Source organism: Takifugu rubripes, chromosome 22, assembly GCF_901000725.2.
Source record: "Takifugu rubripes chromosome 22, fTakRub1.2, whole genome shotgun sequence".
In the NCBI taxonomy this organism is placed as follows: Eukaryota; Metazoa; Chordata; class Actinopteri; order Tetraodontiformes; family Tetraodontidae; genus Takifugu; species Takifugu rubripes.
In genome coordinates, this window is record NC_042306.1 from 8,865,489 (window position 1) to 8,886,191 (window position 20,703).

At 45.8% G+C, this 20,703-nt stretch overlaps 1 protein-coding gene across 7 annotated transcripts in view; it reads left to right on the forward strand.

Moving 5' to 3' along the window:
- Nucleotides 1–5,296: 5,296 nt before the first annotated feature.
- ctnnd2b (catenin (cadherin-associated protein), delta 2b) overlaps nt 5,297–20,703 on the forward strand; it is a 79,219-nt gene continuing 63,812 nt past the window's right edge. For 5 of the 7 annotated variants that reach the window (XM_029831310.1, XM_029831312.1, XM_029831314.1 and 2 more), the window contains exon 1: nt 5,297–5,739. The gene's annotated coding sequence lies outside the window, so the exon portion shown is untranslated. The remainder of the gene's footprint in view (nt 5,740–20,703) is intronic. The other 2 variants (XM_029831313.1, XM_029831311.1) reach the window with 1 other exon arrangement.

A 20,703-nucleotide genomic window follows, 5' to 3' on the forward strand; every position in this document is an offset into this window, starting at 1 on the left:
CAAACAGGCAAGATTATGATATTCAAAATGCATCCTGTTCAGGTCCTGACTGTTGAGAACAGACTCACTACAACAGACAAGTACAGTCTCTTTGCTTTAGGGCTCTTCAGTTTTTAGACGATGTCGAATGAATCTTTAATGATCTCTGTGGAGATGCCAGATCATTACAGTCGCAGAGGACAGAGATGTCTGATAAAAAGAGATCAAAATGAAAAGATTGCCAGAAACATCATGGTCTTGGACACTTGAACATCTTCCTGATGTCCAAGTGTGACATTCTGACTGCCACGTGTGGGACTGATCCAACCATTCAAAGTTCAGCTGCGCTGAAACAAATGGGACAACAGAGTTTTAGTTTGTCACTAACGCTGATTTTGGCATACAGCTAATTAAATAATGAAAAGTTGTACAAATATAGACAGTCGCAGAGATAGAAAAGAACCACAGAGCTCAGTTCCTCTGGGGTGCAGACCTACGTTTGTGTTAACTCTTGTGGGCCTTTATCTTGATTTGTGTATCCTCTAATCTAATCCAACAAGGGAAGAAGCTGGCTTTCCCCTCGTCTGGAGGTTATAGTAATCTTCAAAAGCATGTAAGCGTCTTCAGACGTGCTGGAAAAGTAAAACTTGAATCGCACATCAGTCGCTGATGGACACGGGTGCTGGGGGGGACTCACCTTATCTGCTATTGGAGACATGCTGCTGCTGTGGTCATGCCAATGTTTGTGTCGTTGGAAACGAATAGTTCGATGGTTGAGACCTGCTGCTGGATTTGTTATATGGCACCAACAGAACGATGATGCGCAGCTGTTGCGTGTTTTCCCACTTTTAGGAGACAGAATTGAGAATACACAAATACTTTCCTCTTCGAAATACAAGGCAATGAAAGATCCATCCATCCATCCATTCTCTGCCGCTTATCCGGGGTCGGGTCGCGGGGGCAGCAGCCTAAGGAGAGAATCCCAGACTTCCCTCTCCCCAGCTACTTCCTCTAGCTCATCCGGAGGGATCCCCAGGCGTTCCCAGGCCAGTCGAGAGACATAGTCTCTCCAACGTGTCCTGGGTCTCCCCGGGGGTCTCTTACCGGAGGGACATGCCCTGAACACCTCACCAGGGAGGCGTCCAGGGGGCATCCTGACTAGATGCCCAAGCCACCCCATCTGGCTCCTCTCAACGCGGAGGAGCAGCGACTCTACTCCGAGCTCCTCCCGGATGGCAGAGCTTCTCACCCTATCTCTAAGGGAGAGCCCAGCCACCCTACGGAGGAAGCTCATTTCAGCCGCTTGTACCCGGGATCTTGTTCTTTCGGTCATGACCCAAAGCTCATGACCATAGGTGAGGGTAGGAACGAAGATCGACCGGTAAATCGAGAGCTTCGCCTTTCGGCTCAGCTCTCTCTTCACCACAACGGACCGGTGCAGAGCCCGCATTACTGTGGACGCCGCACCGATCCGCCTGTCGATCTCCCGCTCCATTCTTCCCTCACTCGTGAACAAGACCCCGAGGTACTTAAACTCCTCCACTTGGGGCAGGATCTCCTCCTTTACCCGGAGAAGGCACTCCACCTTTTTCCGGTTGAGAACCATGGCCTCGGATTTGGAGGTGCTGATTCTCATCCCAGCCGCTTCACAGGCGGCGGCGAACCGATCCAGTGATAGTTGGAGGTCACGGGCCGATGAAGCCAACAGGACCACATCATCCGCAAAAAGCAGAGACGCGATCCTGAGGTCACCAAACCGGATCCCCTCAACACCATGACTGCACCTAGAAATTCTGTCCATAAAAATTATGAACAGAATCGGTGACAAAGGGCAGCCCTGGCGGAGGCCAACCCTCACCGGAAACGAGTTCGACTTACTGCCAGCAATTCGGACCAAACTCTGGCACCGATCGTACAGGGAGCGGACAGCCCGTATCAACGGGCCCGACACCCCATACTCTCGGAGGACCCCCCACAGGACCCCCCGGGGGACACGGTCGAATGCTTTCTCCAAGTCCACAAAACACATGTGGACTGGTTGGGCAAACTCCCATGTACCCTCGAAGACCCTGCTGAGGGTGTAGAGCTGGTCCACTGTTCCACGCCCAGGACGAAAACCACATTGCTCCTCCTGAATCCGAGGTTCGACTATCCGGCGGACCCTCCTCTCCAGTACCCCTGAATAGACCTTGCCAGGGAGGCTGAGGAGTGTGATCCCCCTATAGTTGGAACACACCCTCCGGTCCCCCTTCTTAAAAAGAGGGACTACCACCCCGGTCTGCCAATCCAGCGGCACTGCCCCCGATGTCCACGCGATGTTGCAGAGTCGAGTCAACCACGACAGCCCTACAACATCCAGAGCCTTAAGGGACTCTGGGCGGATCTCATCCACCCCCGGGGCCTTGCCACCGAGGAGTTTTTTAACTACCTCGGCAACTTCAGCCCCGGAGATACGAGAGCCCATCTCCAGGTCCCCGGGCCCTACTTCCTCACTGGAAGGCGTGTTGGTGGGATTGAGGAGGTCCTCGAAGTATTCCTTCCACCGATCCACAACATCCCGAGTTGAGGTCAGCAGCACACCATCACCACTATACACAGTGTTGACAATGCACTGCTTCCCCCTCCTCAGACGCCGGATGGTGGTCCAGAACCTTTTCGAGGCCGTCCGAAAGTCGTTCTCCATGGCCTCACCGAACTCTTCCCATGCCCGAGTCTTTGCCTCGGCAACCGCCGTAGCTGCACTCCGCTTGGCACGCCGGTACCCATCTGCTGCCTCAGGAGTCCCACAGGCCAGTAAGGCCCGATACGACTCCTTCTTCAGCTTGACGGCATCCCTCACCGCTGGTGTCCACCAGCGGGTTCGGGCATTGCCGCCACGACAGGCACCAACCACCTTGCGGCCACAGCACCGGTCAGCTGCCTCGACAATGGAGGCACGGAACATGGTCCACTCGGACTCAATGTCCCCCGCCTCCCCCGGGACATGGTCAAAGCTCTCCCGGAGGCGTGAGTTGAAGCTCCTTCTGACAGGGGACTCTGCCAGGCGTTCCCAGCAGACCCTCACAACACGTTTGGGCCTGCCAGGTCTGTCCGGCATCCTTCCCCACCATCGGAGCCAACTCACCACCAGGTGGTGATCAGTTGACAGCTCCGCCCCTCTCTTCACCCGAGTGTCCAGAACATGCGGCCGCAAATCCGATGACACAACCACAAAGTCGATCATCGATCTGCGGCCTAAGGCGTCCTGGTGCCAAGTGCACATGTGGACGCCTTTATGTCTGAACAAGGTGTTCGTTATGGACAATCTGAGACGAGCACAGAAGTCCAATAACAAAACACCACTCGGGTTCAGATCAGGGGGGCCGTTCTTCCCAATCACACCTCTCCAGGTCACACTGTCATTGCCAACGTGAGCATTGAAGTCACCCAGGAGGACGAGGGAGCCCCCAGAAGGGGCACTCTCCAGCACTCCCTCTAAGGACTCCAAAAAGGGTGGATACGCTGAACTGCTGTTTGGACCATAGGCACAAACAACAGTCAGGATCCGTCCCCCCACCCGAAGGCGAAGGGAGGCTACCCTCTCATCCACCGGGGTAAACTCCAATACACAGGCACTGAGCCGGGGAGCAACCAGAATTGCCACCCCTGCTCGTCGCCTCTCACCATCGGCAACTCCAGAGTGGTAGAGAGTCCAACCCCTCTCAAGAAGACTGGTTCCAGAGCCCTTGCCGTGCGTCGAGGTGAGGCCAACTATATCTAGTCGGAACTTCTCAACCTCGCGCACCAACTCAGGCTCCTTTCCCACCAGAGAGGTGACATTCCATGTCCCTAGAGCCAGTTTGTGCAGCCGGGAATCAGACCGCCAAGGTCCCTGCCTCCGGCTGCTACCCAAAACACAATGCACCCGACCCCCTTGGCCCCTCCTGCAGGTGGTGAGCCCACGGGAAGGGGGTCCCATGTTGCCTCTTCGGGCTGCGCCCGGCCGGACTCCATAGGCAGAGGTCCGGCCACCAGGCGCTCGCCAATGTGCCCCACCCCCAGGCCTGGCTCCAGGAGGGGGCCCCGGTGACCCGCATCCGGGCAAGGGAAACTTGAGACCAATGTTATTTATCTTCATTAGGGGGTCCTGGGCTACGCTTTGTCTGGTCCCTCACCTAGGACCTGTTTGCCATGGGTGGCCCTACCAGGGGCATATAGCCCCAGACAACGGAGCTCCTGGGATCATTGGGACACGCAAACCCCTCCACCACGATAAGGTGGCAGCCCAGGGAGGGGGGCAATGAAAGAAAAAAAAAGGATTTTTTCTTCTTGTGTTTTCTTTTTTTCCTTTTAGCCATGAATAAGAGTGTGTTGCCTGCCGCATATTTAGATTCTAACTATAATAACTCAAAGCGTGCTCACAGTTTTGGGTGAAGTTGGTTTTCTTCATGTTCCACTTTGGACCTTAAATCCTTGATCATTGTTGAAACAAGACTTTATAAGAAATGGACAGATTGTCAGGTGCTTCTGTGTGACCAGGGATGGTGAAATTAAGGTTTAAATCTATTTGTTTCCATTAGGCGCAGATTATCTTGAAGAGTTCTGTCACTTGCAACTTTATATTTTTAACTATATGAGGTCCAAATGTCAGTGTGTGAGTAAATGAAGTCAAAGTGGAACATTCGCTTGAGGAACATGGCTGAAATTGAAATTTGGGCCAGCTGTCAATCAAACATTTGACCCACCAACGTGGCTCTTTAGCACAATTCTATCTGCAGGTGCAGATGTTTTCCATCAGAGCACATGCTAACCTAAACAGTCTTTACTGATTTCACCAATAAATAAAACTGTCCAGCAGCCTTAATTAGTATGTGGACACCTGTTTGTCTTGGACAGACTTGCTTTGTTTGTTAAACTCAGTCATCACCCTGATTACTCTCATCTTATTCTTTTTTTAGAAGGAGATGCTGGACCTGAGGAGGAAAAATGAAATAAAGTCTAAACAGTTGAACATTAAATTAAGGGAGGATAAAAGTAAGTACACATCTGTCCTGCTCTATCCCAACTCGCCCAAGAATTGAAGTTAATCCCAGGCAGCAGGCTGGTGACCTCATGAGAGGGTAAATATTTGCTTGTCTGTACTTTACCCCTGCAATGAGCTGGAGACTTGTCCTGGGAGACAATTAATGACATTTATCAATATTTCAACTATATAAACGAGTGTTTCTTGGTTATTTTCTTTTTTTATTTATTTATTTTGAGATAACAGAGCCATGTATGTTTGGCAGACGCAATAAGAGCATAAGAGACCTGCAGCCAGTGGGGCTGCTGCTGCTGCTGCGGCCTCTGCGGGGCATCAAGCAACCTGCGCTGCAGTTTCTCCCATCACCAGAGAGTGGCGCTGCTGACACTAGTACCCGAGTCGTCTGTCAGTTTGTCTGGCGGTGGTGGTGGTGTGGCGGTGGGGGAGAGAGAGAAAGAGAGAGGAGAGAAAGAGAGAGAGAGAGGAGAGAGAGAGAGAGAGAGAGAGTCTTTCCTTCCCGCTGTGCGCAGCAGCGCTTCGGCCTGGCCGCTCCTTCCTCCCTCATTTCCTCTCCACAGCTGGCACTCCTCTCCTCCTCTCCTCTCGGATGCTTTCGCTTGCCTCCTTCCTTTCAGCACGCCGCGCTGGAGTTCGCCGGTTGGAATGACCGAATAGCCGCTCTGAATTCGGGGCAGATTTGCACGACGAGTCAAGAGGAAAAAGGAGGCTCTCCATCCTGCGAGGGAATTTCATTTACAGTAAGCAGGCGCAATGTGATCGCCTCACACCTCCCATCCGTGCAAATGCGTGTGGAGAAAATAAGACGGGCTTGAAGGTGTCAGCCTGCTGCGGTCCATGGCTGCCTGTTGTGTGCATGTGTGCGTGCGTGTGTGCGCGCGCGGAATGCGCGCCAGATGTGTCTTCGCTGTTTTGAGGATTGTGTGTGTTTTAGTATTGCTCGCGTGCACCGAGCAGAAAATCCCCTTCCACCCACCCACCCATTTCATCTCCCCATCCATCGATCCCAGGGAGTGTGTGGCGCTGGGGCAGGGGGGTGGGCGGGGAGGCGGGCGGCTGATGCGCAATCGGCGCTACTTTCGCTGAAATCGGAGCGGGTTTTCCAACAATGTCCGCGCTGCCTTTCAGCCTGATGCTGCGCGCTTTGCCCCCCCCCCCCCGCAGCCGTCATCAGGTTTGTGGACAGAGGGGGGTCTGGCCTGCCAGTCTCCTCGGATGGGCTCCTTGTTGATCAGTAATAACGCCATGGCGTCTCAGCTGCCTCTGCCCCTCTGTAGAGTCATTAATCTCATTCATCAGTTGGCCAACATTCCCAGCCCAGGCTCCGATTCTCCGTGTGTTCTGCTTAATCAGGGGCCTGCTCATGTCTGCTTAATTATGAGCCTGTAGGTACAGGCACCACTGCGCTTTCTCTTATTCTGAGTTTATTGAGGCCTCAGTTCTATCTTCAGCTGCCAAATATGAATAAGCTTCTGTTGTCTGTCATGGTCCGAGCTCTTCCTCAGGTATTTACATTGTTTTAATTGGACTGCATTTATGTAGCATCTTTTGGCAGCTCTGATGGTGCAGCTGCTCATCGGGAGAGGAAAGCCATCCTCACACATGCACGGGTGAAAACCGCAGCATCAGTATGAATGCATGTATATCTGCAGGGGCCCAACCTTTAGCGAGTGGTACACTGAAAATTTGGCCAACCATCATTGCTTTGAGTGCCATTTTGCTGTTTTTGCAAGATCCACAGTGGAGGCCGAGTCTTCTGAAATACTGAAAAGTGAAGGACCCCCACTTTCAATATGAAAAGCTACATGCCTGCAATTCTGATTTTTTCAAATATCTCAGCTAGAAAACAATCTTCTCAATGTACATTTTCCAAAATGTCCACCTGGTTCTGTGTAGCGTGGCCCTCTGTCAGTGTGGACCAGGTCTACCTCGTACATCCAGATGTGTATTTAAGTCGTGCTCAGGATGTTCAGGATGTTTATGATAAAGTGCTCTCCTGCCTTTCTTGGCCTAATTGCTCCCGATTGATGGTGGATAGTAGAGTGACCCTTTAGCTGCATCCCTGGTGAAAGGCCCGAAAGTGGTTCAGTCTGCCACAGTTCACAGAAGTGCTAAGAGTGTGCTATCATCCCTCTCCAAAGACTCGCCTTGGCTGCTGCAGCCTCATCAGGCTCCATTAAGTTTTCATACCAAGTAGATGATACACATGGGATGCACGAAACTCTCCGTAATCTTTTTCCTGGGACGGATCTAAGGCATAAATGGATACAAAATACTTTGTCTCTTGTGTTCCACCGATTTAGAGAACACACCCAGCATAACCCAGCTTAATGGCTAGAGGATAGACACCAGTTAAATCAGGGTGGTGATTTTATATGGCTGGTATGGTTTATATGGATGGCCCGCCTATATTTGAGGAAGATACCCCCAATGTTGTCTGCAACTTGTCCTGCAATATATTTATAACATCCTATTGAAATAACTAGATGTTAAAATGTTCAACAAAGTGATGAAGAGTGCATCCACCTGGGTTTCTGTAGCTGTGGTATGTTGAAAACCCTGACCAAGGGGGTGCTGCTCTGCTGTCTCAGACAATATATATACAATATTTCCTATAACAAATATAAATCCGTGACTGGAGGTGGACGACAACACAAAGCAGCTTCTGGGGTTGGTGGAGCATAAATGTGCAGTGCTCACACATATGAAATGTAATTAGAGTGGATATCTCTCTGCACTATGGCACAGCAATCAACCTTAATTGGTGAATATTCAAGTGGATATGACACAATTCTTGCTGTCAAATTGGTGCAAATACTGCTAAATTATTCATAACATGGAGGAGCTTCCAAACCAAGAGCTAAGTGCTAGTAAAGAGCTCTAGCTTAGACTCAGGATCTGTTGCTGCTACAGAGATTCCACTTTTGATCTCAGAGAACAAATGGATTAGTGTGAAACCATTTCTGACCCATAGCAGCAGGTGCACACTTTACTTTAAAATTGAAGATTTTTTTCTTTATGAGAGAAAAGACCCCTGAACATAGCATAGCATTCAAAACTATATATGTTGGGTTGCTGGATAAGATCAGACTGATCATGGAATTTTCACAAGAGTGGGAATGTGGTGGGTAAACACATATTTCCATGTTCCTGAATGTCATGTGAGACAGACAGACTGAGAGGGGGGGGGGGGGGGGGTGAGAGTGCGAGCGAGCAGGTATTTCAGTCATGGTAACACCAGCGTCATATCCCCCCCCCCACCCCCCACCCCCACCCCCCGTCTCACTTTCTTTGTTGCCTGGTCAACAGACAAGTCTTTTCTTCTACTTAAATTTTAAAAATAACACACAAAAGCACATGTATTAAACAAGACATCAACTTTATTTATATAGCGTCTGTTACAACCAAAATTGTTTCTAGGTGCTTTACAGAATCCCAGGGCCTGACCCCCAAAAAACTCCCCTTTAACAGGAAGAAAGCTTGAGCAGGACCAGGCTCATGTAGGGGGACCGTCCTGCTGATGGGGGGGGGGGGGGCTGGGTAGAGAGAGAGGAAAAGGGGGAGGACAGGTAAAGGAGAGACAAGGCAGAGAAGAAGAGAGACTATGCATATTTACTATATGTAAGATGCAGTATGTGGGGTGATTAATTACTTGGGAGGGGTCTGCGTGTTTTTGTTTTTGTTTTTGTTTTTTTTCTAGGTATTGGCTGTAATAGTGTCCTGTCCCAAACTAGAGAGGATATTGTTTCCTGTGGTACCAATAAAGACAAAGCAGGTCAATTGATGAAGCTGGTGTTCTGGTTCTGCATCATTCTAAACCTCGGTGCCCACCACTGGTGTATATGCAGGATATTGACTCACCAGGTGACAAAATGAACTCCAGCTAGCCCTTTCACAAATGGATGCGACAAAAGCAGCTGCACGTTGCTGTGCTGTTTCGAGCACTGACTGGTTTGACTCTCTTCTTTTCTGGCCAAGATGCAGAGAGAGGAAGAGCGGGAGCTGTGGAGAGGGTAATGACTGTTTGTCAGATAGAATCCTTGATGGAGGAATGTGCACTTTGCAGCTGGAAAGCTCTGAATTGCACCTGTATTTACTATGGCAGCTATTTACTCATGCATGAGTATGCAGCCATGTCTTATCAGTCAGGGAATGGAGAGTACAATATTCATATGTATTAAACTAAATGAAGAACACAGTCATTATTGTAATCACTGGAGTGCATTAGTAAATGAAGGGCTAATGGATTAATGAAAGGCCCCCTTTATCTGGTGTTAAGCCTGTCTCGGGTCAGGCCATCATCTTTCAGTTGTCCAGCGTTCTCTCAGGGTCTGGCAGCACACAGACCCTCCATGTCCCTCTACACTTAGGCAGACAGTAATACTCCTCCTAATCCACCTCTTACTGCATTGCTCCCCCAATCAATCACCTGTGGAGAGAGACGTTGCCAAGTTGCAGTTGCCAAGTTGTGGTTGCTGTGGTAACAGAGACTTGAGTCAGGTGTGAGGTCAGCCAGGTGCGTCGTGGCTCTCTGGCCTCTAACAAGGCCGACCCTTGTTGGGAATAATGAGGCAGACTTCTGTCATGGAGGCGACAGCCTCTCTGTGTGCGATGCGAGGTCAGCGAGGGGACGACACCCAATTAGCTTAAAACATGTGAGGGAGACAGGAAGTGGATTCGCTGATGGATAAAAAGTACATGTTAAAAAGGGGTTTGGTTTAACTTTCAGCAGTACTTTCACCCTCTTATCCTGCTCAGTGGTTTTGGCTTCATTGTTTACATTCTTTTAGGCCAGTTCGGTTGTTTTTGCAGGGCCTTTTGGCCATTGAGCAATGCCATTGTACGTGCTTGATTGACACAAAGCAATTTGAAAAACAAAAATCACAGATTACAGCACTAAAGAAAATTCAAGGCCTAAATATTTGTGCAGCTCGTATAAGCGTGTGCCTGTCCTTTGCGTGTGCGTACGTGCAGTAGAGGAAGTGGCATCACCCAGCTTTGTGTGGTGTTAATTCTTTGTACTCACACGCAGCAGGCGCACAGACAGAAACTAATCCGCCTCTTTATCATAAAAGTTTGATCAGCAATTTGTGGACTATTCAGACTGCTGCAAGACAAAGGGGTCAGGCGGTTTTGTGGCAGTCCTCCCTGACTGCTCCACCGCGTCCTTTGTGCTGTCGAGCAGTGAGGCTGGATTAGTTCCAACATGGCTCTGCAGAAGCTTTTGTAAAGCATTTGCGCAAGTTTCTTCGTGCATTTTGTCTTCTAAAACTGTGAGCACCACGGAATTAATTTACTCCATGGCAATACGTGGCAGAGAACAATAATGTGTAACTGATAGCATGAAAGCACAAACAATACTTGCTATGCTTCAGCGCTGCTGCTGCTAAATTTCGCTAAATTCAACGCACTTTTGTGTTGACAAACACAATTGCGTTTCACCTGTAATGTTTGGTGTTCAGGTGTGATGTGTTCTGATGCTCCTCTGTACAGTCACAGTGTTCCAGTCATTTAAGAACAATGGCTCCATGTTGGTCTGATGCAGAAGCTGTTGGATAGCTGTGAACATCTGCTTGTTCTCCAGTGTGCTGACCATGACCTTCTCTTAAATGTTGCTTCTGATGGTGTGAAGCCATGGCTGTTGATGTCATCCACACAATTTGCTGCTGCAGATTGAAACTGCTTTATGGTCTCATTCCAAACCACTAACAGGAATAATTAACTGGAAATGCCTTTAAACACAGGGCAAAAAACAAAGATGCCATCTTCAGTCATCACCAGTGACCTCTGACCTCAGATGAGGGTCAGGCCCTGCTGTTTGTGCCCTACATTTGGGATTAGCTCAAAACCATTCTGTTCACCGATCCCCCCCACACACACACACGCCACTACAAAATCATCTTTTATGGAATAAATACATGCATTTTGTTTCCTACTAGAACAATTACTGTATCAGCGATCACCTGTTAGTCATTTTTCACAGCCAATTGTAGTTTTACTTATGACAAAAAGGACAGAGGTTTAAATAATTCTTGTTCTGCGGAGGGTTGTAATTAGCCTTTCCTGATGGAATAAAAACAAAGCATTTACAAAGGTAAATTGAAATCTGATTTAATTAATTCAAAGATGCCTTTTTTTGGTAGCTGGTGTGAATCCGTCGACACAGTATTAGCAACTGTGAGTTCTTTGTGGGACATTTTAACCTAACAGGCGGTGAGGGGAGCAGAATTATTATTATTATCCTTTGTATGAAATAACAGCTGTAATAACAGCTTAGTTGGGTTGGTTTACTAGTACTGCTAATATTGTGCTGTCAAGACTAAAGTAAAAATACATTTTGGTCAATTGATATTGGAACTAAAGCCAGCGAACAGTGAATTGCTCTGCTTCAGGTCGGAATCAGGTGGGAAAATTGGTGGCTAAATGTCCTAATGAAATGAGAAGAGTAGGACGTAACTGTGCTTCACTGACTGAAACCAGGTCATTTCAGTGAACAGATCAATCATATCGGGAGGAGGAGAGCTCACAAAGGTGACAGCACGTTTGTCTGGAGAACGCAATGAAGTCTTAGAAACATTTCAGCTTTGTTGTTCCACCATGATCATCTACAAATGGAGGGCAATTAAAGGAGACTAGAACCGTGCCTTCTAAAATATCAGCAGGAGCCACAGGAAACGGGATAATTTAGGGATAAGCCAAGACAAACATGACACAGTGATCTGTCCCTGCATCTGGGAACCATGTGCATTCTTTCACAATAAGCAGAAAACCCGATCGGTAGGGCTTATATGAAGGGTTGCTAGGAAGAAACCTCTGCTCAGAGACAAGAACAAAGCCACCTGTCTTAACTTTCCCAGAGTGCACTGGGAGAAACATTATGCTTTTTCCCGCTCTGAATTGTCCGTGCCAGACGCACATCCAGCCTCTCAACTGGTTGAGTTTTGCATGGAAAACAGCCCCAATGGAGTTGTGAGAGACTGATAAGTTAGTACGGATCTGCTTTTTTGGGCTCAACATGGCAAAAGAAGGCATAATATCCTATTTTTTTTATGAGGGATTATTATTTATGAGGGTGACATCCCTTTGGAAGCTCAGTTCTTTAATGAACCACTTTTATTAAAGGATAACAATGTAACCACGTGTTGTTTTGAGTCTATCGATTAGTGTCAGAATCAAACCATCATGGTTGATAGGCTTCTGAGCTGCATGTTGGAAGCACACTAGATGAGTCAATCATGTTCCTCCCGGAGCTTTATCGCTCTCTAATAAGGATTTGTCAGGTGGAGCTGATGATGGAGTGCTGTGTCTGACTCAGAGAAGAGTTCCTTGGTGAATGTTTCAGCTTCCTCAGAGAGTTCTGGTTAACATGCTGCACTCCAGGTGCCCAGGCATCACAGTTGGGTCTCGGAAAGTCTTCTGTGCAGTGTTCTGAGCTACTGTACATGAATAAAAGCAGACTTATCGTAGCCAGTGAGCTAAATGAATGAATCTCATTGATTTTCTGGACTGAAATCACAGTGTCCTCAGCTGCTTTGTTTCAGCTTAATTAATCGGAGAATTGATTAGCCGGCAGCACAGTGGTGCCGCGGTTACAACAGTGGCCTCACAGCAACAAGGCCATGGTTGGAATCCCCTGGGGGCCAGGTGCCTTTCTGTGTGGAAGTTGCACGTTCTCCCTGAATCTGCGTGGGTTTTTCTCAGGTCCTCTGGCTCCTCCTACAGTCCACAGACATGCATTTGGGGTGACGACAGTGTCCTTAGGCACTGCCCCCACAGAAATGAAGCCACCGTCCTTTTGAAAAAGCTTTCTCTAAACACAGCATCCTCTCAAGAAATGGTTGTATCTCAAACTGCTGAAACAATGTAATATATACAGCCTACCTGTGGGTGGCACTGTAATTCATGCACACACTTTATTTCTTCTTCTTTTTTACTGTAGGTGTGTGGCAAGGCATAAAGCACACGCAAAATGATTTGGTACTAAGAGTTTCTACAAGTGTCTACCACAACTTACCACATAGAACCATCTATAATCTGAGACAAGAGTCAGAGAACAATCTGCAGTGAGCAACAGAACCAGGATATCAGGAGACCTAGTGACCTGTACAGATGCTGATTCATTCTTTTGCTCTATTTGCAATGCATGGCCTGTATTTTACTACTATTTTATGGCCGTCTTCATTTCTAAACTACAGCACAGTCCCTGGTCAGGTTTTGTATCGTGTTACATGGTTTAACAAGGTTAAACCCATCTCACTACTTCCTGTTGGATCTGCAATTCTCTGAGACTGGAAAAAGAATGCCAAGTGTGGTCTCCTCTAATGAGAGTTACAAATCAAAAAGATCCCAGTGATCTTTTTATTTATTTATTATTGTGTCAAAACAAAACAGCAGCTATAGTCTGAAATACTTTTGTTCTTTTACACAGATGCAAAACGAGCAAACATCACAGCTTCTTACTGATATATTGGCACAGAGTGATTACACAGCGTTAGCATTTACATTGTTTTCTATTACCATCAGATAAACTGCATTTTCTACAAACAGGAAATAATATCATAACCTGTAATTTGGTAGCATTTTTTGATATTCTTTAATGAAGGAATTAATGTTTCAGGCAGTAATACTTTGTTGTTAAGAGATGAGTCTTGAATCTTTGGGAGCAAATTCAGTTGTACCCTCATGCACCAGAAGTGGTCAGTTATTAATTACAATTCAGCAAACCACAAGAAACTCCTGTATTGTGAGTTTTGATATGAGAGCTTAACACAGAGATGGTCCTATATACTGGTGCAGTATATGGTTTCCCCATGAGGCATAGGGAGAAGAGGAGTGAAAAAGTTGAAGTGGGTGCAGACGCCAACAGGATTCTGCGTACATATACATTCTTTAGTGACTGTGGCAGCCAGTGACACATGAAATATGAGAGACAGCAGCACTCCACACTATTTATAGTGCTGCAGGAGAAAAAGAAAAAAGATGGAGAAAACATATACTCCAGGGCAGAGACAACATAATTTATTCATTCACTTGAGAGGAAATATATGCAGGTTTATGGTGGGTGCTTATATGCTGCATCTGACAGGCCTGTTGAACTATGCAGGAAGTCTCCTCTATAGTGAGAAGGTCAGTAAAAAAAAAAGTTCCTGCCCATTTTAGTTTATAACAACTTCAAACCCATCTGAGCTCAGCTTGGAACTTCTAAAAATGCATTTGTGCTGCTGGGAATGCACACGGATGTGCTGCTCTGTGGGGGATACTGATGAAAGCAGGCCAGAAAAAAGACATCAAAACTCTGCATGTAGTTTGAAAAAAATGGTGCCAGTTATGTAATGTTTGGCTGAAGCTTTGACCTATGAGGAAAACACAACACAATGTCATTACTAAGGTTTCCTGTCAAACACTAATATTACTGAAGCAGTAAAGCTTCCAAAGGGAGCTTTGACTCTGACAGTGTGAGATTTCTTTTTATCACCAGACATCATGGTCTGTTCATTTAGGTTTGATGTGAGTGTGAACTGTTTACCACATGATGCTGAGGGAGGTCAAATACTCATCAGCGCTCCACTTGGTGCAGGATTTGATTTGTGATGGCCTGACTAAATTGGTAAAAAACGATGGGGGTGAAAAGGCCTCTTCTTTGTTTTATAATACATAAAAAAGTAAGACATTTAACAAAGATTAGTGAGTTTTAATAGAATCTTGCTCCTTCATATTTATTCTGTCAGCATGCCAACATGCTCAATGCTGTCCACACTGTCTCAGATGTTAATGCCGGTCTTCTTCTGCCTTCAAGTGAGATTTTAGCCATGGTTCAGGGCAGAAGCCACGGCTGTTTCACCTCTTTGAAGCTGACCTCCATCAGTGATTTCTTCAGTGATATAATGTCTTCTGAGAAAAGCCCTACAAAGTCTGCCTGATGTATTATGCATGGTGCTTCAGCAGCAAGCACAGCGTGCTCCAGACTGGTGATGGTGATGCTAGCAGTGCTGAGAATAGCAATGGGAAGCCTTTTTTATGGGCTCTGAGTTCTGTAAACTAGATCCTACTGCGGTCAACCTGTTTGTCAACAACAAAAGAAACAGTTTAACACTGTTTACCAATGATAGCACTTTGACTGAACAGTGTTACTGTGTCATCGTCTATGGGCACGAACAGACAGATTTTTGCACTGAGATGCAGAAGAAGCAGAGATTTTCCCAAATGACCCATGTTTGGATGTAAATTTTCCTGCATGTGTTGTAGGTCTCCATTTTAGTTCAGATGGGGCCCTGTGTTGTGCATCTGTTTGGACAGCTGCAGAGTTCAGATGCATTTTATAGTGGAGTGTGGACACCATGGACATTAAGGCTACGACTGTTGTGCTTTTAATAAAGGTGCTTTCCTTTAAAATAATCACTCACACTGCTATTTCAGAAGGGTAAATAAGTGGGAAATGAAAATGGAACTCTTGGATACGGGTTGTTTACTAAGATGTGCCGTCGTGAGTGATCCATCTATGACAGGTAAGATGTGCCTATTTAAAGGCATCATTTGGGATGAATATTTACTTCTGAGGAGTTTTTGTTCTTGAATAGTTTTGTCATGATGCTGTATTTGCTGTCATCCAGCAGCATGAATTCATTTAGCGGGTGTAGCAGGGAAGTCGCGCAGTTTAAATTTGCCTCTGTGCTGTGTTTATCACTCCTGTAACCTCTATAATTATATCATGTGGTAAAGCTGCCTGTTCACCCAGAGGATGTATGGAAGACATGCATAATTCATGATGTTGGTCATATTTTTAGCCACTCTGGTTTGTTGTTTGGAGACATTAAACAAGGGCTGCTTTGTACTGAATGTTCTATGAGTTTGTTTTCCTTTTCTTTTAACTGAGCTACCCAGTGGGAGCTTCTGCTAAAAGAGGCGGGGCTTTGGGTTTTATGCATATTTCTTGTGCTGCAATTTTCTTTCTGCATTTTTAAAAATGGGAAAAGCAAAACAAGAGTCCCAGTTAATGTACTTTCTTGACCCTTTATTCAATGGATAGTAAATATCAATAATAAAACATTGCATTCATGAATTCATAAATGTTTTATCATGCACGTTTTAACACAGCCTCATAGAATCAAGTGATTACTTATACTGGAGGGAAAGTAATTTTGCACTGTTATGACGTTTGAATCAAAAGAGAGATGATTTTGTATCGGCTAACAAGATCACACAAGTGCTCTCACGTCCTCATCCATGTTTATATGCACAGAAGGAAAACTGTCAGTCTCCACTCCAAAAGGTGGCGCTGTGCCTCCTCCCACTCTGTAACTGTGGATCTGTTAACTAAGAATTAGCAGATCTTAGTAGCACTAACTAATAAACTGCAGGTCAACTGATAACTACAGACAGGAATAGAAGAAATTAACCAAACACATTAAAGAAATAAATAAAACATATATCTGCGCTTTAGTTTAGTATGAAGGCCACATCAGCTTCATGGCACACAATTTTTTACTACTACTATACTGTTAAATTTGTGTGTTAGGGTTAGGGTTAGGGTTAGGGTTAGGGTTAGGGTTAGGGTTAGGGTTGTCTGACCTACCTGTACCTAGATGATCCAGTAAGGAGGAGGAAGAGGGCTGAGGATTAATGATCACTGCAGTGGGAGGGTCATGAGTCAAACATACAGTATGAAGAGATACAAATTTCTTAATGTCCCAAAGAGAATAAAGAAGGAAGATTCTGAATGCCTTAAATTGGGGATGGCAGGGAATTTTGGATACTTCCAAACTGAAGTTAGACGGGTGTCAGAAGCTGCCTGTCTGTCTGATCGCTCCTGTAAAAGACTGTTTTACTTTACAAATACTGACAGCCTTCTCTGGCAGATTAGAAATAAGCAGCAGCACAGTCTACAATGTATACATAAAAGTAAAAAGACTGTCATGTTTAATTTGGGTCACTCGGTGCTTCATACTCGACAGTTTTTCCAAATAACCGCCCAAGATGAAAATCATTTGCAGCTTCTTTCTGCTAAAGAGGTCCATGTCCAGCTATTCTGTTACGGGCTAAAAGTGTGAAATCATACAGGAATTCCAGCCAAATGTGTGTAAAACTGTTTAATTAGTGCTGAAAGTGTGAGCTTGAAGGACGTGAAATATAGCAGCATACTTCAGGTCTCCGCAGTCTAGGATCAACAACCATCCTGAAAATAAACATGTGATGAGATGTTCATCGCTATAGCAACAGTGTGAAAACACTTTTCTCCACTTGATTTGACATTATAAGTAAGTGACTTGGGAAAAAATAGGATGCAGCTGTTTCATACAACCTTGCAGATCTTTTATTAATGGCAAATCTGAGCTGGAACGGTAAAATTTGCTGATAACAATTTGTGGGAGAGTGTTGATGATTCCATCCATGCACCTGTCAATTGTAAATCAAGAGTATGTATCCACCCATTCTATTGTTGGTATAATTCATCCAACATACCTACATTGCATGAGCCGGTTGAGCAACTAGCTCAGTGTGACGAGATTTCGTTTTCGTTTCGTTTCGTTTTCTCCCGGATCCGGGTCGTGGGGGCAGCTGCTTCAGGAGGGAGGCCCAGACAGCCCTCTCCCTGCCCACTTCCTTTAGCTCCTCCTCCTCCCAAGCCAGGTGAGAGACGTAATCCCTCCACCTAGTCCTGGGCCGACCACGAGGCCTCCTCCCGGTGGGACATGTCCGGAACACCTCTAAAGGAAGGCGTCCGGACGGCATCCTAGCCAGATGCTCGAGCCACCCCAGCTGACTCCCTTCATTGAGCTCCAAACAAAAGAGCCATCAAAGTGACCACCAAGCTACTGCTGGAAAGAGCCGACCTTTTAACTTTACACCAGAACTGCTCTGGTTACATAATCAGCCTCTGTCATGCACTGACAATCAGTAAGCACAATTAGCTTAGCATCCATGATCCTCAACCACAAAGTCTTAGGCAGTCCAGTCAGAAACAGCATCTGTTTGTGTGTTTGTTTGTGTGTGTGAGAGGGTGTGTGTTCTTGTACTTGCTACATATTGAGTACCAAGATACTCATTCTTCGAGCAAAGTGAGGACATTATTTGGGACATGAGGACATTTTGGTTGGTCCTCACAACTTCAAAGGACTGTTGAGGGTTATGACTTGGTTTTAAAAGTGGAGGTTAGAATTAGGTTTAGTATAGGTTTAAGGTTAGGGAGATAGTTGTCATGGTAATGGTTAGGAACATTGGCTAGGTAATGCATTATGTCTTTAAAAGACCTCACAAAGATAGTGCAAGGATATGTGTGTGTGAATGTGTGTTTGTTTAAATGTTTTTGATGAAACATTTTATTGAGCGTGTTTATTGCAATCGCCTCTTAATGGTTTAAATCAGCTCAACTATCATACATCAGTGACAGTCTGAGAGATTCATATTTTCTCACAGCTGTGTATGTGTGTGTGTGTATGTGGGTATGCCCATTGACATCTGGACTTTTCACCATGTCGGATTTGGCTGATGGGTGATTAACACTGTGATACGTGTCAGACCATCTGCCATTGTCTGCCTGTGACAGTTCCAGATTGACATCTTTGGTCACGTGTTAGATGTACAGTCAGTTACAAACACACACTCACACATATTTGATGTTTTGGAGATGTCAGGTGCTGAAACACCAGGCGCAGGTCTTTCTATAGGCATGTTTCAAGTAGCCTTTTACCTAAATGATGCGATACAGTAACTAGTTTGTCTTGGGTGTGTTAATGTATTTACATGTTTGATGAATGTGTCTGTTTTCCTCTTTTGCTGTATCTTCCATTTTCCTCCTCCTTTACTCTTCTGTCTAATAGCAAGAGTCTCTGGTACTGCTGGGTTCTTCCTGTTAAAGGGACATTTTTCCTGTTTTCTGTTTGCGCTGTCAGACTGTAAATGCTCGTGAGACAATGTTGATTGTAACTGAGGTGTATAAATCAATTGAGTTGTTTGTGTAGATGTTTTGTTGGTTCAAAATGTTGGCCTTCTATTCTGAATTTTTTGACAATATCTGAACTAAAGACATGTTTTCTCATGTCTTTTGTTCAGTTCTTACTGCTGACTGTTCTAATGATATTGTAGTTATATGCAGAACTACAATGAACCTGGAGGCATCTAAATTTATATTGATCATGTCAATCAACTTCTTTGAACAGTGATTTTAGCCATAAAAGCAATCAACAAATGGTGGGATTGGTTATTTATCATTCAGGATGATCGTTGTTGAGACTTCAAGCTTCAATATTCCAACTTCCTGCTGTATTTTAAAAAAATGAGGTTGAAAGAAAGTCAGAGACAGCATTGATTACATTGTAAATGTAAGTGTTAAACCTTTTTAATTATGAAGGAGCGCCGAGAGCAGGGTGTCTAACGGAGACGGATGACTGATGAAGCCAAAACAGAACGCTGCAGCAAGTCTTAATGAGTCAACCAGGGAGTGGCTGTCAAACATAAATGACAAGCTGGCAGCCTGCATGCACCAGGGTATAGCCGTTCATGCAGGTATGTAACATATGAACACGAACACGAACAACATGGGCAATAATCCCTGCTACTGGACATTGAACTGGTTTGGTCGCTGAATGGTGATGGTGTCCCTCTCCCCTAAAGCGTCTCTGTCTCAGACCTGACTGATGAGCTTAAAGGGTGAAAAGATTAAGCTCAATGTTCAGCGTGTCCGACGTGTCAATCATAACATGGAAAGCTGCATTTTCACTGTTGCTGCAGTATCAGAGATTACTGCTTTGAAGCGCAGGACTAAATATCCCTGCATTACCGTGCTGAAATACAGACCTTAAAATCCAAGATTATACTTCAGTAAAATAAAGCCTTTAGGCCTAATCCATATTCAAAGTCTTGTCTCTAGCTGAGCGCTGGGCCTCTGTAACCCAGTTCTGATGGCTGTTGTTGGGAAAAGCTGCTTTATAACTGGTCAGTTGTATGATGAGGTCTTGGATACGGTCTGTTGAGCTGACCTATATTTGGCTGCGTGTCCCGTCTTCAGTCAGAACCAGAGCTTCCTTCTTGGTCTGTAATGACTGCAGGCAGGCTAATCGTGGAGTCTTTAAGACTTGGCATAAAACCAAGAGCGGGGCTGAAAGTGGCCGGAAAACATCTCCATCTGATCAAGCTTTCAATGCATCCAGACACACTTAGCAGCCATTTCTCATCAGTACTGGTATATAGGTATTAACTTGATCGAATCCCCCTTTTTTTAATGAAAGAATGGGATCATAGCAGAGAGTACTGCTGTGACATCATATAACGCTTCACTGAGCAGAAGAATTCAAAGGAAAACAGAGAGAGTGTGAATAATGTGATGCTTGTAGTGTGGGTGGAGCTGCTGGGCTCAGGTGTGCTTCAACAACGCAGGTTCAGAGCCAGCCAACACTTTCTCCCCCCTTTGGCAGTGTGCTGTCTGACGGAGCAGAAACATGGTGAAAAGATGAGGACAAATAGGTCAAAAGAAGAGAAGTAGGAGAGAGGGGGAGGAGACAAAGTTGAGAGGCACGAAGAACGATGAAAAAGTCATGAATTCTCGGTAGCAAGGTGGCTGCTAATGAAAAATTGAAGCTGAAAAACAGTGACAGTTGATGGAGAAAGAGAGTAGAGGATAAAGAGCCAAGTGGAAGCCATGCAAAGGTGGGTCAGCCACATCATCAGCTACAGTGACCACACCGTTGCCTAGCAGGATGCAAGAAAAG